The sequence below is a fragment of the Mustela erminea genome, chromosome 9 (assembly GCF_009829155.1).
Source record: "Mustela erminea isolate mMusErm1 chromosome 9, mMusErm1.Pri, whole genome shotgun sequence".
In the NCBI taxonomy this organism is placed as follows: Eukaryota; Metazoa; Chordata; class Mammalia; order Carnivora; family Mustelidae; genus Mustela; species Mustela erminea.
In genome coordinates, this window is record NC_045622.1 from 92258849 (window position 1) to 92271906 (window position 13058).

The following is a 13058-nucleotide window of genomic DNA, read 5'->3' on the forward strand; positions in this document are numbered from 1 at the left end:
TGTACATCTTTAAAGATTTATTTATTTATTTATTTTACACAGAGAGAGAGCACATATGAATTGGGGAGGAGAGGCAGAAGGGGAGAGAAAGACACAGAATCCTCAAGCAGACTCCAACTGAGCAGAGAGCCTGAAGCGGGGCTCCATCCCAGGACCCTGAGATCATGACCTTAGCTGAAATCAAGAGTCAAATGCCTAACCAACTGAGCTACCCAGGACCCCCCTCCCTTTTGTACCTTTTATCCTCCATCTCAGGACATAAATATACAATGCACAACTAAGGAATGTATATGAAAACAGATCTTCATAAGAAAACAATGAAAAGAGGAAAAAATATATTTAAAGAATACTTATGCAGCATTGGTGAATTATACACAATGGGAGAAACACACATATATGAAATAATGTAGGCTAGCTAAACTAATCAGAATGTAGCCATACTATTTAATAATATATAACTTTTAAAAAGAAGTGTAGTTTGTATATATCCTTGTAGAAGATCCATTTGAGTGATTAAGACAATTTATGAAAAGTTATGTATAGTAGAATACTATTTTTGTTAAACACAAAACACCTGTGTAACACTGTGGGTACACGTAGTGAGTGGATTTAGAATATGTGTGTATTGCTAATGATTATTTCTTAATGATTATTATTGTTAATAATTATTAACAATCAATTGTTAACGATTATTGTTACTGCTGGAAATATGGGTATGGGAAAAGTTGTAGGGAACTTAGCTATTTAACATTTTTCCTTTTTAAATTTTATTCTATTATTTTTTAAAAGATTTTTATTTATTTATTTGACAGAGAGAGAGAGAGAGACAGTGAGAGAGGGAACACAATCAGGAGGAGAGCAAGAGGGAGAAGCAGGCTTCCTGCTTAGCAAGGACCCCAACGTGGGGCTCCATCCCAGGACCCTGGGATCATGACCTGAGCTGAAGACAGACGCTTAATGACTGAGCCACCCAACTGCTCCTCCTTTTATTTTCAATTTTATTTATTTATTTGAGAGAGAGACAGAGTGAGAGAGCATGAGAGGGGAGGTCAGAGGGAGAAGCAGACTCCCCATGGAGCTGGGAGCCTGATGTAGGACTCAATCCCAGGACTCTGGGAACATGACCTGAGTTGAAGGCAGTCGCTCAACCAACTGAGCCACCCAGGCACCTCCCCCCCGCCTTTTTTTTAATATTTTATTTATTTATTTGAGAGAGAGACAGAGACAGAGAGAGCACAAACAGTGGGAAAGGCTTAAGGAGAGGGAGACGCAGACTCTGTACTGAGCAGGGAGCCCGACGCGGGGCTTGATTCCAGGACTCTGGGATCATGACCTGAGCTGAAGGAAGATGCCCAACCATCTGAAATACCAGGTGCTCCCTTTCCTCCCCTCCTTCCGTCCTTCCGTTCGTTCTTTCTTTCTTTCTTTCTTTCTTCTTTCTTTCTTTTCTCCTTCTTCTTCTTCTTTATAAAATCCTTTAAAAAACTGTTCAAGTATAAGGACACCTGGGTGGTTCAGTCATTTAAGCATCTGTCTTTGGCTTAGGTCATGATCCCACAGTTCTGGGATCAAGTCCCACATTGGGCTCCCTGCAGGGAGCCTGCTTCTCCCTCTCCCTGCCACTTCCCCTGCTTGTGCTCTCTCTCTCTCTGTCAAATAAATAAATAAAATCTTAAAAAAAGAAAAAACTGAACTAAAAATGTTTAAGTATAGAAAAATATTATTTCTTATATGTACTTTTATTTTTTTTTAAAGATTTTATTTATTTATTTGACAGAGAGAGATGACAAGCAGGCAGAGAGGGAGGCAGAGAAAGAGGAGGAAGCAGGCTCCCTGCTGAGCAGAGAGCCCGATGCGGGGCTTGATCCCAGGACTCTGAGATCATGACCTGAGCCTAAGGCAGCGGCTTAACCCACTGAGCCACCCAGGCGCCCCTCTTATATGTACTTTTATACCATGACATGTATTAATTTGCATTTTTGTTTTAAATACTCCTAAAGACACATTATCTATCTATCTATCCATCATTTATCTAATTTTTCTTGTCTTTTAATTTCCAATCTGCTTCCAACATTTCCTATAGGCGTGCCCTGGCTTTAGCATTTCTGTTGATCATGTGATGATTTTCATGACCACCAAGTCTCATCAGTTCTCTGGCCAGTTTTATGTGGTAGGCACAAGGGTCAACATTTTGTAACAACTGACCACCATCAATCATGCCCCTGAATCCACCAGTATTGGCCTACTTTGGCAGAATGACCCAAGTAAATGAGTGCAGCAATCAATTCACCAACATTGTTCATTTAGTTTAATTTTTCCCCATAGGAATTTTCTTTTTTTTTTTTTTTAAAGATTTTATTTATTTATTTGACAGACAGATCACAAGTAGACAGAGAGGCAGGCAGGAAGAGAGAGGAGGAAGCAGGCTCTCCACGGAGCTGAGAGCCCAATGCGGGGCTCGATCCCAGGACCCTGGGATCATGACCTGAGCCGAAGGCAGAGGCTTTAACCCACTGAGCCACCCAGGTGCCCCTCCCCATAGGAATTTTCAATCACGTATAGCATAGGGGAGAAAAAGATCATCTCTGAGTCACAACAGAGCCCTTCTCTGACCATAGCCACTCCTGGGCATGGCACTTTTTTTCTCTACACCAAGTTATACATGGAGGTAATAAGCAAAGGAGAAAATGTATGTTGAGTTACTTTGAGAAAATGACAAGTTATATGCAGAGAGACTTTATTGTTACATGCATCCTGTTTTGTCAATTAGTACTATACAGGGAACTCTTAGAGGACAAGATTACAGCTAATGCCCCTGGAAATCATGCTTATCCATTTATTTGACAAATATTTATTAACATTAACTGTGTTTCAGGCACTGATTCAGATGCTGGGGAAAACAACAGTATAAAATCATAAACCTATCCTTACCCTAATAAAGCCTATCTCATAGTGGAAGGGGATACACTACAAACAAAATAAATAACTGAAATAATGTACAGTTGTATTTTGTTAATCCTAAAATGCATATTGTTTTGCACATTTCTAATATCTCTGAAATCAGGCTTCATCTTACAATCAAGTACATGTTAATTGTTTAATTTTTTTCATAGTACATACACAAAAGTTGCATCTCATAATCATTGCTACCAAAGAATTGATAATATATGGAGTACTATGGAGGTCAAACACAGGAAAGGATAAGTTTAAATAGGGTTAGGGCTTTCTGAAAATGTATTATTTGAGCAATAACCAGGAGGAGGTGAAGGACCTGGCCATGCAGACATACAGAGAAGATCAATATAAGTAGATGGACCAGCAAATGCAAAGTCCCTGAGGCAGCAGTAAGGAGGCAAGTGTAGCTGGGGCTCGGTGAGAAAGCGGAAAGAATATGAGCTGAGGTCCCAAGAGCAGTAACCTGGGACCACATCCTGTGTAGACTTGTAAATGTCCAAGGGGACTTCAGATTGTCCTCTGAATGAAACTGATTCTATCAAAAGTACAGAGCCAAAGAGTGGTATGGTGGTTGAATTCTGGAGTTGAAGGAGTTGAATTCTGGAGTATTTTGAAGGTGTAATTTTCAGGATTTGCCTAGGGAGTCAGAGGAGGGAAAAGATGAGGTTGACACTGGGAGCTGGTCAAAGGTAATGCCAAAGTTTTTGGTATGAGTGAGTATACCACCCCTGAAGATATGCTATAGTACCCAAAGGTATTAATTCCTAAAAGATTCTTTTCTAGGGTAAGGGATGATGGAGAAGAGTTGATCTGATAAAAGGTTTAGTTGGTACAATATGGTATTTCCATGTTTGAAGAGAGAGAACAAGGAGCTGTTAGACTTCAGTAGGGTATGAATGTCTTACAATTATGCCACCATACTATCATAATTTTGAGGGTTTTAACTTCAAACAGAAGTCCACATGGACCTGAGCCACAGGTCTGCTGGAATACTGGCCTCTGTCATTCCCACAAACCCTGAATAAGATTGTCCCTGCCATGGTTTTCCTGGATCCCTCCTCTGAATTCTTCCAGATGGTTACTCATAAAGAATTTAACCCAAACTTGATCAATTCAGCCTTTCCAAACATTTGGGTTTTTATTATTACACTGTCAGGAGGCATATGCAATCACAAGAAGCCAAGACACCAGAGACCTACTTTTTCAAATTCCATTAATTGCTACCAATATTAAGAATCAATTCTTTGCCAGATAGGTTCCTTTAAATCTATCATTTATAATTCTCACAACCCCTTAAGGTAGATGTTATCATATCCATTTCACAGATGAGGAAACACAAAACATACAAATACACACAAAGACACACATGGCCTAATGTATTCAAGTCTTCAGAGTTATTTCTACATTATTGTACCATGATCATTAAGGACAATGACATTGGTTCCTACATGTGTAGCTTCAGACATAGCTTCCTGCATCATCAAGGGAAAGTCCAATCTTATCTTTCAATATGCGAGGCATTGTACTAGTTCATAGCAATTTCAGTCAACTATGTTTACCAAAGCAAGGAACAGGCTCTGAATTTTAGAAAGATTGGCAACAATTTAATTTTTTATAAAAGGGTCAAAATAACTTTATTATCTAAAAATCCTGAGCACCTGGGTGGCTCAGTCAGTTAAGCATCTGCCTTCAGTTCAGGTCATGACCCCGGAGTCCGAGGATCAAGCTCTGCATCAGGGTCCCTGCTCAGTGGGGAGTCTGCTTCTCCCTCTCCCTTTGCTCCTCCCTCCTTTACTGCTCTCTCTCTCTGTCTTGCTCACTCTCTTACAAATAAATAAATAAAATCTTAAAAAATAATCCTAACATAGGGGCACCTAGGTGGATCAGTAGATTAAGTGTCTGACTCATGATTTCGACTCCATGATCTCATGGGCTGTGAGATGGAGACTGGCAGGGGCCTCTGTGCTCAATGGGGAGTCTGCTTGAGATTCTCTCCCTCTTTCTCTTCCTCTTTCCCTCCTTGCTCTCTAAAATCAATCAATCAATCAATCAATCAATCAATCTTTAAAAATCCTAACGCAAGGACAGACAAGTTAGCTGAAATTTCAAAGTAAAGGAAAGAACAAGAGATTTAGAGTGGATAGACCTAGATTCAAACCCCCACCTCACCTCTCACGTTTACTATGCATAAGGGAATCAATTCTCTGAAACTTTTTTCATCCGTTTTTAGTTTGCCTGCCTTCAGTGAGGACAGAGTGCAAATATGTGTAATAAAACCTAATCTGTTCTATAAAAGGTAGCTAATATTATTAAGACAATCTTTAGTGAGGCAGTGTGGTATAATGGCAAATGCTATGTCTTAGTTCATTTTGGCTGCCATAACAGGATGCTATAGACTGAATAGCTTATAAATAACCAACATTTATGTGTCACAGTTCGGGAGGCTGGGAAGTTCAAGGTCTGGTGAAAGCTCTCTTTTCCTGGCTTACAGAGAGCTGTCTTTTCATTGTGTCCTCACATGGCAGGAACAAGGGAGCTCTCTGGGTTTTGTTTTCTATGGGCACCAATCTAGAGCCCTTACCATCTCTAAAAGACCCCAACTCTAAATACCCTTACATTGGGGATTAGGTTTCAACCTAATGTTTTGAGGGGACACAAATCTTCAGTCTATAGCACTGTGGTAGGTAGAATAATGGCACCCCCAACAGCACACATCCTAATCTACGGGACCTCTGAATATGTTATATTACATGACAAGTAGAAATTAAAATGGAAGATAGAATTAAGGTTCTAATGAGCTGACTTTGAAATAGGTGGTTTATCCTAGATTGTTTGTGTGGACCCAAGATAATCACATGGATCCTTACAGGTGGAAAAAGGAAGAGGCAGATAAAACCAGAGAGTTGGCAACATAAGAAGGACTCAGTTTGACACTGCTGTTGCCGGCTATGAAGATGGAGAACAGGACAATGAGCCAAGGGAAGCAAATGGCCTTTGGAAGCTGGAAAGGCAATGGATTATCTATTAAAGCCTTGAGAAGGAACACAGCTTTGATTACACCTTTATCTTAGCCCAGTATGACCCATGTCAGATTTCTGACTTTCAGAGCTGTAAGACAATATAACTGTATTGTTTAATCCACTAAAGTTTTACAAATTTGTTGTAGTAGCAACAGGAAACTGATACAAACACTAAGAGCCAGTGGGCCCGAGTTCTAATTCCCGCTCTGCCACTGGCTAGTTCTGTTATCTGTGAGAGCTTTCTTAACCACTCCATGTCTCATTTTCCTCATCTGTGAAATGGGAATAGTAATACTGCCTACCTCGTAGTATCAGGGGACTAAAGGTGTGAATGCACAGCTTAATCACTCAGAGTAGTGTTTGGCTCATGGCAATTAGTTAATATACATTAGTTAGAAGCACCTTCTTGGATGCCAGCAATAAGTCTCAGTGATTTGGTTTCTATTCTTTTAACGTTGTAAATATGCACTATACAACTTGTAATTAAATGCAGCATATAAATATATAAACCCACATTTACCTATTGCATCTTATTTACAAAAGACGCAATAGGTAAATATGTAAACATAAAATGCTGGGCACAATCTACATTTCTAAACTATTTATAGCACAAACGTGGAGCACAATTGAGAGAGAACTCACACCCAGGGATGAAAATTGAGGTCATGCTGGTAGGGAGGGCAGAGGCAAGAAAAAAGACGGCTCTCAGCTGTGATAATGAAAAAGAAAGAAAGGCAACTATGGAAAGAACTCACAACAATGGCAGACCGGTTGCCATTTTTAACCTAACATTTTATCACTTTTTTCTTTAAAGGACAACCCTGTTGCTTTCAATCAGGGGTGTAGAGAATGCACATAATTATTTGGCATTTCAAAGAAAAAAAAAATTAAAAGAGTCGCTAAAGTTATCCATCTCTCTTTTCTAAACTTGAAACATCAAAAATAGATGTTCCTGGCATGATAACACACTGAAGTCATTTTGAAAGAAAATTAGAATTTCCATTCCTCATTTTCCTTTCTTCCCAGTAAGGCTTTAAGCAGATGGGAATATCAATTTAGTTACTTGACATTTAGAAGGATAAATGACTTAAGAGCTTTATGATCCCCTCTCATTGAAGCATATTTGATAACATCTGCCCAACATCTTACACTCACATCAGAGCCAAGTGTGATTTAACAAGAAGAGGAAGAATGGCTAGACTCCAGGACCCCAGGATTCCATCGCTGGCCCTAATTCTAACAGAAGCAGGGGCCAATATTCAGTGCTAAATAAAGCTTCTGATTTCTGGCCAGCATGTTTATTAGTATCCTAGCTAATATGTAATTATTAAGATTAACTAAGAAGTTTTAAATGGGATATGTAACAATTTTTTCATGAAGAAAGAGATACTGTGTATGGGGGCAAGTTTTTGTTCTGAATTCTCAGAGAAAGAAAAGCTACCTCACTTTAGAGTGTATTAGAGGAACTGCAAAAATAACTGGATATTACAGCTACAGGTCTCGTTCATATAGAAGAAAAGTTACTCTTATTTTTTTTCAGAAGGGATGTTGCCATCTTTACAAGAAATTCTCATTTGTCTTTTATGCAACAATTGATTGCACTTAGTTTATGTATTTAACTCATGGGTTATTAAGTCAGGAACATAAAAAAAATTACAGTTCTATCTTTCCATTTTATACTGTTCTTTTATTTTTTTAAATTTTATTTTATTTAAATTCAATTAGTTAACATATAGTATATTATCAGTCTCAGAGGTAGAGCTCAGTGCCTCATCAGTTTCATATAACATCCAGTGCTCATTACACCCATTTGTTCTGCCCCCCAACACTCTTACCCTCCAGCAATCCTCAGTTTGTTTGCTATAATTAACAGTCTCTTATGGTTTGTCTCCCTCTCTGGTTTCGTCTTATTTCACTCTTTCCTCCCTTCCCCTATGACCTTCTGTCTTGTTTCTTAAATTCCACATATCAGTGAGGTCATATGGTAATTGTCTTTCTGTGATTGACCTATTTAGTTTAGCATAATCCCCTCTAGTTCTATCCACATCATTGCAAATGGTAAGATTTCAATTTTTTGATGGCTGAGTAATATTCCACTCTCTCTTATATATACCACATCTTCTTTATCCATTCATCTGCCAATAGACACTTGGGCACTTCCATAGTTTCACTATTATGGACATTGCTGCTATAAACATTGGGGTGCATGTGTCCCTTCAAATCACTATGTTTGTATCCTTTGGGTAAATACCTAGTAGTGCAATTGCTGGGTTGTAGGGTAGCTCTGTTTTCAACCTTTTGAGGAACCTCCATACTATTTTGTAGAATGGTGGCACCAGTTTGCATTCCCAACCATGTAAGATGATTCCCCTTTCTCTGCATCCCTGACAACATTTGTTGTTCCCTGACTTATTAATTTTAGCCATTCTTACTGGTGTGCGGTAGCATCTCATTGTGGTTTTGAACTGTATTTCCCTGACACCAAGTGATGCAGAGCATTTTTTCATGTGTCTGTTGGCCATTTGTATGTCTTCTTTGGAGAAATGTCTGTTCATGTCTTTGCCCATTTCTTGACTGGATTTTTTGTTCTTTTGGGTGTTGAGTTTGGTAAGTTCTTTATAGATCTTGGATACTAACCCTTTATCTGATAAGATATTTGCAAATATCTTTCCCCATTCTGTAGGTTGTCTTTGGGTTTTGTTGACTATTTCCTTTGCTCTGCAAAAGCTTTTTATCTTGATGAAGTTGCAATAGTTCACTTTTGCTTTTGTTTCCCTTGCCTTTGGAGACATGTCTTAGAAGAAGTTGCTGTGACCCAGGTCGAAGAGGTTGCTACCTGTGTTCTCCGCTAGGATTCTGATGGATTCCTGTCTCACATCTAGGTTTTTCATCCATTTTGAGTTTATTTTTGTGAATGGTGTAAGAAAATGGTCCAGTTTCATTCTTCTACATGTGTCTGCCCAATTTTCTCAGCACCATTTGTTGAAGAGTGATAGTGTCCTTTTAAAGAAAGGAGGGGTATGTCATCCCTAAGGCATCTATGAAAACCTCCTGAACAACCTCCAACAGACAAGAGCTGTAAAACAATTAGCAACACTAACTAAAATCACTTGAACAAATAGAGAGCAAATACCTCCAGACTTTATATGCACTCCTAAGTGAAATATAAATCTCTCCTGATCCCTTGTATTTGGATATTGGCTAATGAATTGTCTTCATTCCTTCAGAATTATCCTCTCTTGGAATTATGTGTGAGTCCACTCATGCTGCATGTCCTGGGAAACTATGCAAACAGTGAGGACTCAATAAATAGCTGCTGAGCGAATAGATGGATTAATCTATTTACTCACAGTGCTCTACTATTCTATTGCCTTGGCTTGTGAGATTAAGGAATTTGCTGGCATATGTGGTCTCAGTGGAACCTAGTTTGCTAAGTCACTCTATTACATAAATAATGATAATGAAACTATGAAATTCTGAAACTTGAAGGAATCTTAAAGGTCGACAGATTCAATATCCTGATTTTCCCATCTGTAGAATGATTTTAGCATTTCGGGGCCCTCAGTAGGTCATCCAGTCAGAAGTCTGACAAAACACTTCATAAGAGATGGTAATACATTTTATGCACTGGACCTGAATAAAATGCCAATGGTTTAGTTCAGGGAAAAGTTTGATGCTACATTTGGCTTGCTTAAAAAAATATGTGTATTTATAAAATATGACTCTGGAAGTACCTATAGTTTCCTAATTGTCTTTATTATCTGTTGGTCTTTACCTGGATGAGAGATTCATATACATATACATAATATGCTCCAGAGGTTAAAATTAAGGTCATTAGGTTATTAAAAAAATGGAAATGTAGAATTCAAGAAAAAAAAGTCTAATATTCAAATAACTTTAAGGACAGAATGATATACTCTGATGATATTAATCTGGCTATCACCTGATCTAGTCAATGTAATAATTAAATTTAAAATTATATGTTTACAAAAATAAAATAAAATACAGTTATGTTTACCTGGGGTTTTCCTATCCAATGTGTTTAGAATACAAACTCCATAAGCATAGGAATTAAATGTATTCACAACCAAGTACATTGCTTAGCACCTACTGGATCATCAATAATTAGTGGATAAAAAAATGAATTAAAGGAGATACTAAAAGACAGCTTGGATATTTTATTCAGGCTGTCATCCCTGCTGTGAGGTCCAAGTACAAACAAAAAGGCAGAACCAAAACATTAAGTGAAGAGGACAATTGTTAGGGCTATGGCAAGAGGGCTGGCCTCCTGATGTGTTGGTAAGTTGACATAATATAAAGACTTAGGATCAAAGTGTGCCTCATCTTTTTAAATTTAAATTTAAATCTATATTCTTCTATTATAAAAAAATATAATTCTGTTATCATAAAAGAGATCCTTTCCAACAAAACATTTTTTAATGGTCATTTGATCTTTACTGTCTACCATCCATTTTCCCTTCTTATAGTACACTATTCAATACACTATTTGATTTGGCTATCACTTGCATCCCACCATTGGATTCAATTTGGAAAGACTATTAAGAATGGCACATTGCCCATCAATAGTTAAAATGTGGGAAGTTGACCCAAGATTAGACAACCGTGTGCTCTTCTCTGAAATTTGTCTACAGTGACCTAAACACTTAAAATGTTTGGAGTGGATTCACAACAATGATTGAAACCAAAGACAATGTCCAACAATTTCTACAACTTACGTAAGGGCCTACTCAGCCAGAGGGAGCCATTTTGTGTTTATGCACTGAACTTAGATTGACCCTGCCCCTCCCAGAGGAACTTACTTGCAAAGCCCAGATACAAAGGCAGGTCAGGCCAGGTGGAGACATCAAATCAGTGGGGCACACATATATCTACTAGGGTAAATTGAAATTCAGTTCGCCACCCCTGTGTGACCTAGTATGACTGTGCAGTTTTCTCTGTGCATTGCAATCTCATTGGCCACCTGTGTATAGCCAGGCTCAACCACCTCTATAAAAGTTCGTCTGTGAGGGATGCCTGGGTGGCTCAGTTGGTTAAGCAGCTGCCTTTGGCTCAGGTCATGATCCCAGCGTCCTGGGATCAAGTCCCACATCGGGCTCCTTGCTCAGCAGGGAGCCTGCTTCTCCCTCTGATTCTGCCTTCCACTCTGTCTGCCTGTGCTCGCTCTCACTCACTCTCTCTGACAAAAAAAAAAAAAAAAAAAAAAAGTTCGTCTGTGAGGCTGGGAGGGGTCGCCTCATAAGAGACGGCCCCAACCAGTCGGTTTGATTCTCGATGCTTGGCGTGAAATAAATCTTTGCTTGACCTTTGCTTTGTATCAGTCTTGCTCCTTTGATTACGGACCCTAAAACTTAGATGCCTAGAGCTGCATTGGCTCTCAAGTTTTTCTTTATATTAATCCTCACATCTTTCCAGGAATTTTTTTTTAAATTTTATTTATTTATTTATTTGACAGAGAGATATCGCAAGTAGGCAGAGAGGCAGGCAGAGAGAGAGAGGGAAGCAGGCTCCCTGCTGAGCAGAGAGCCCAATGTGAGGCTTGATCCCAGGACCCTGAGATCATGACCTGAGCTGAAAGCAGAGGCTTAACCCACTAAGCCACCCAGGCGTCCCTCTAGGAATCCTTTTTGTGCTTACAGTAGACATGGCCAGTTTCTGTTGCCTACAACCAACACATTTTAACTGATGCGGAGCTGAGGTGAGGACTTCAGAATCTCCATATCTAGACTTATATACTTCTCTGTCATTTACTGATCACCTGATATTTAGCACATTCTTTACTTATGCCCCAGTTTCTATACCTGCAGAATGAAGATAAAAGAATTTACCAAAAAGAATTGGTATAGGGATTATATTAAATGGTGTCTGTGCAGTATCAGACATATAGTAAATACTCAATAAACTTTCAGGTTAACATGCATAAATATCAAAAGTAAAAATGGGGCACCTGGATGGCTCAGTCAGTTGAGTTTGCTTTTGGCTTAGGTCATGATCCCAGGGTCCTGGGATGGAGCCCCACATCGCGCTCCTTGTTCAGGGGGAATCTGCTTCTCTCTCTCCTCTGCCCCTCCCCCTGCTTGTGATCCCTCTCTCTATCAAATAAATTTTAAAAATCTTAAAAAAAAAAAAAAGTGAAAGGACTCCTCATAGAGGTATTATAATTTAGGAATAATTAAAGATGCAATTGTCAGTTCTCCAAGAGTTTTTAGTAAGGATCTTCATAAGAAGTTTTAATCAGGCATTGATACAGCATTTCCCTGATTTTAAGATGCACAGAGATTTTTAAAAAATCATTTCCCAAACTGCACCTGATGGTCGATATTTTCAATTAATGAGTTAGTGTTCCTCTGTCTCTCTTTTATCTTCTCCTCTCAAAGTTCTTATTAAATTGGTGATGCAGCTTCCAATCAATAGGGTCCTAAACTAGGAAGTATGGTAACTAACAGAAGAGGGTGGTGAACCACTCAAGCACAACACACAGTATGAGGGACCCCATCGACCGCACATTCCTGAAGCCTTTATATCCTAACTCAGACTCACTGGAGAAAGAAGTTCCAGTGATTTTTTTTTTTTTTTAAAGATTTTATTTATTTGTCAGAGAAAGAGAGAGTGAACACAGACAGAAAGAATGGCAGGCAGAGGCAGAGGGAGAAGCAGGTTCCCTGCTGATCAAGAAGCCCAATGTGGGACTCGATCCCAGGAGGCTGGGATCATGACCCGAGCTGAAGGCAGCTGCTCAGCCAACTGAGCCACCCAGGCGTCCCCAGTTCCGGTGATCTTACTAATCACTTGTACTGACCTCCACTGGTCTTCAACAGAAAAAACAGTTCTGGTGTGTGTCCATCAAGAGAGCTCTGTGTTCACCCTGCTGTTGTTGTGACTATTGTAGCTGAAGTTTGTTTTCTGTTGGGACAGAAGGTAACTGTTAATTAATGTACTTGATTTTGTCATGTTTACTGGCTCCACAGTCATGATCCTAGAGAGGGAAAAACACTCCTCTGCTGGATCTGACTTCTGCTCAGTGCTCAGACCCCAAATGCTGCGTAAGTGGCAACAGCAAGTTCT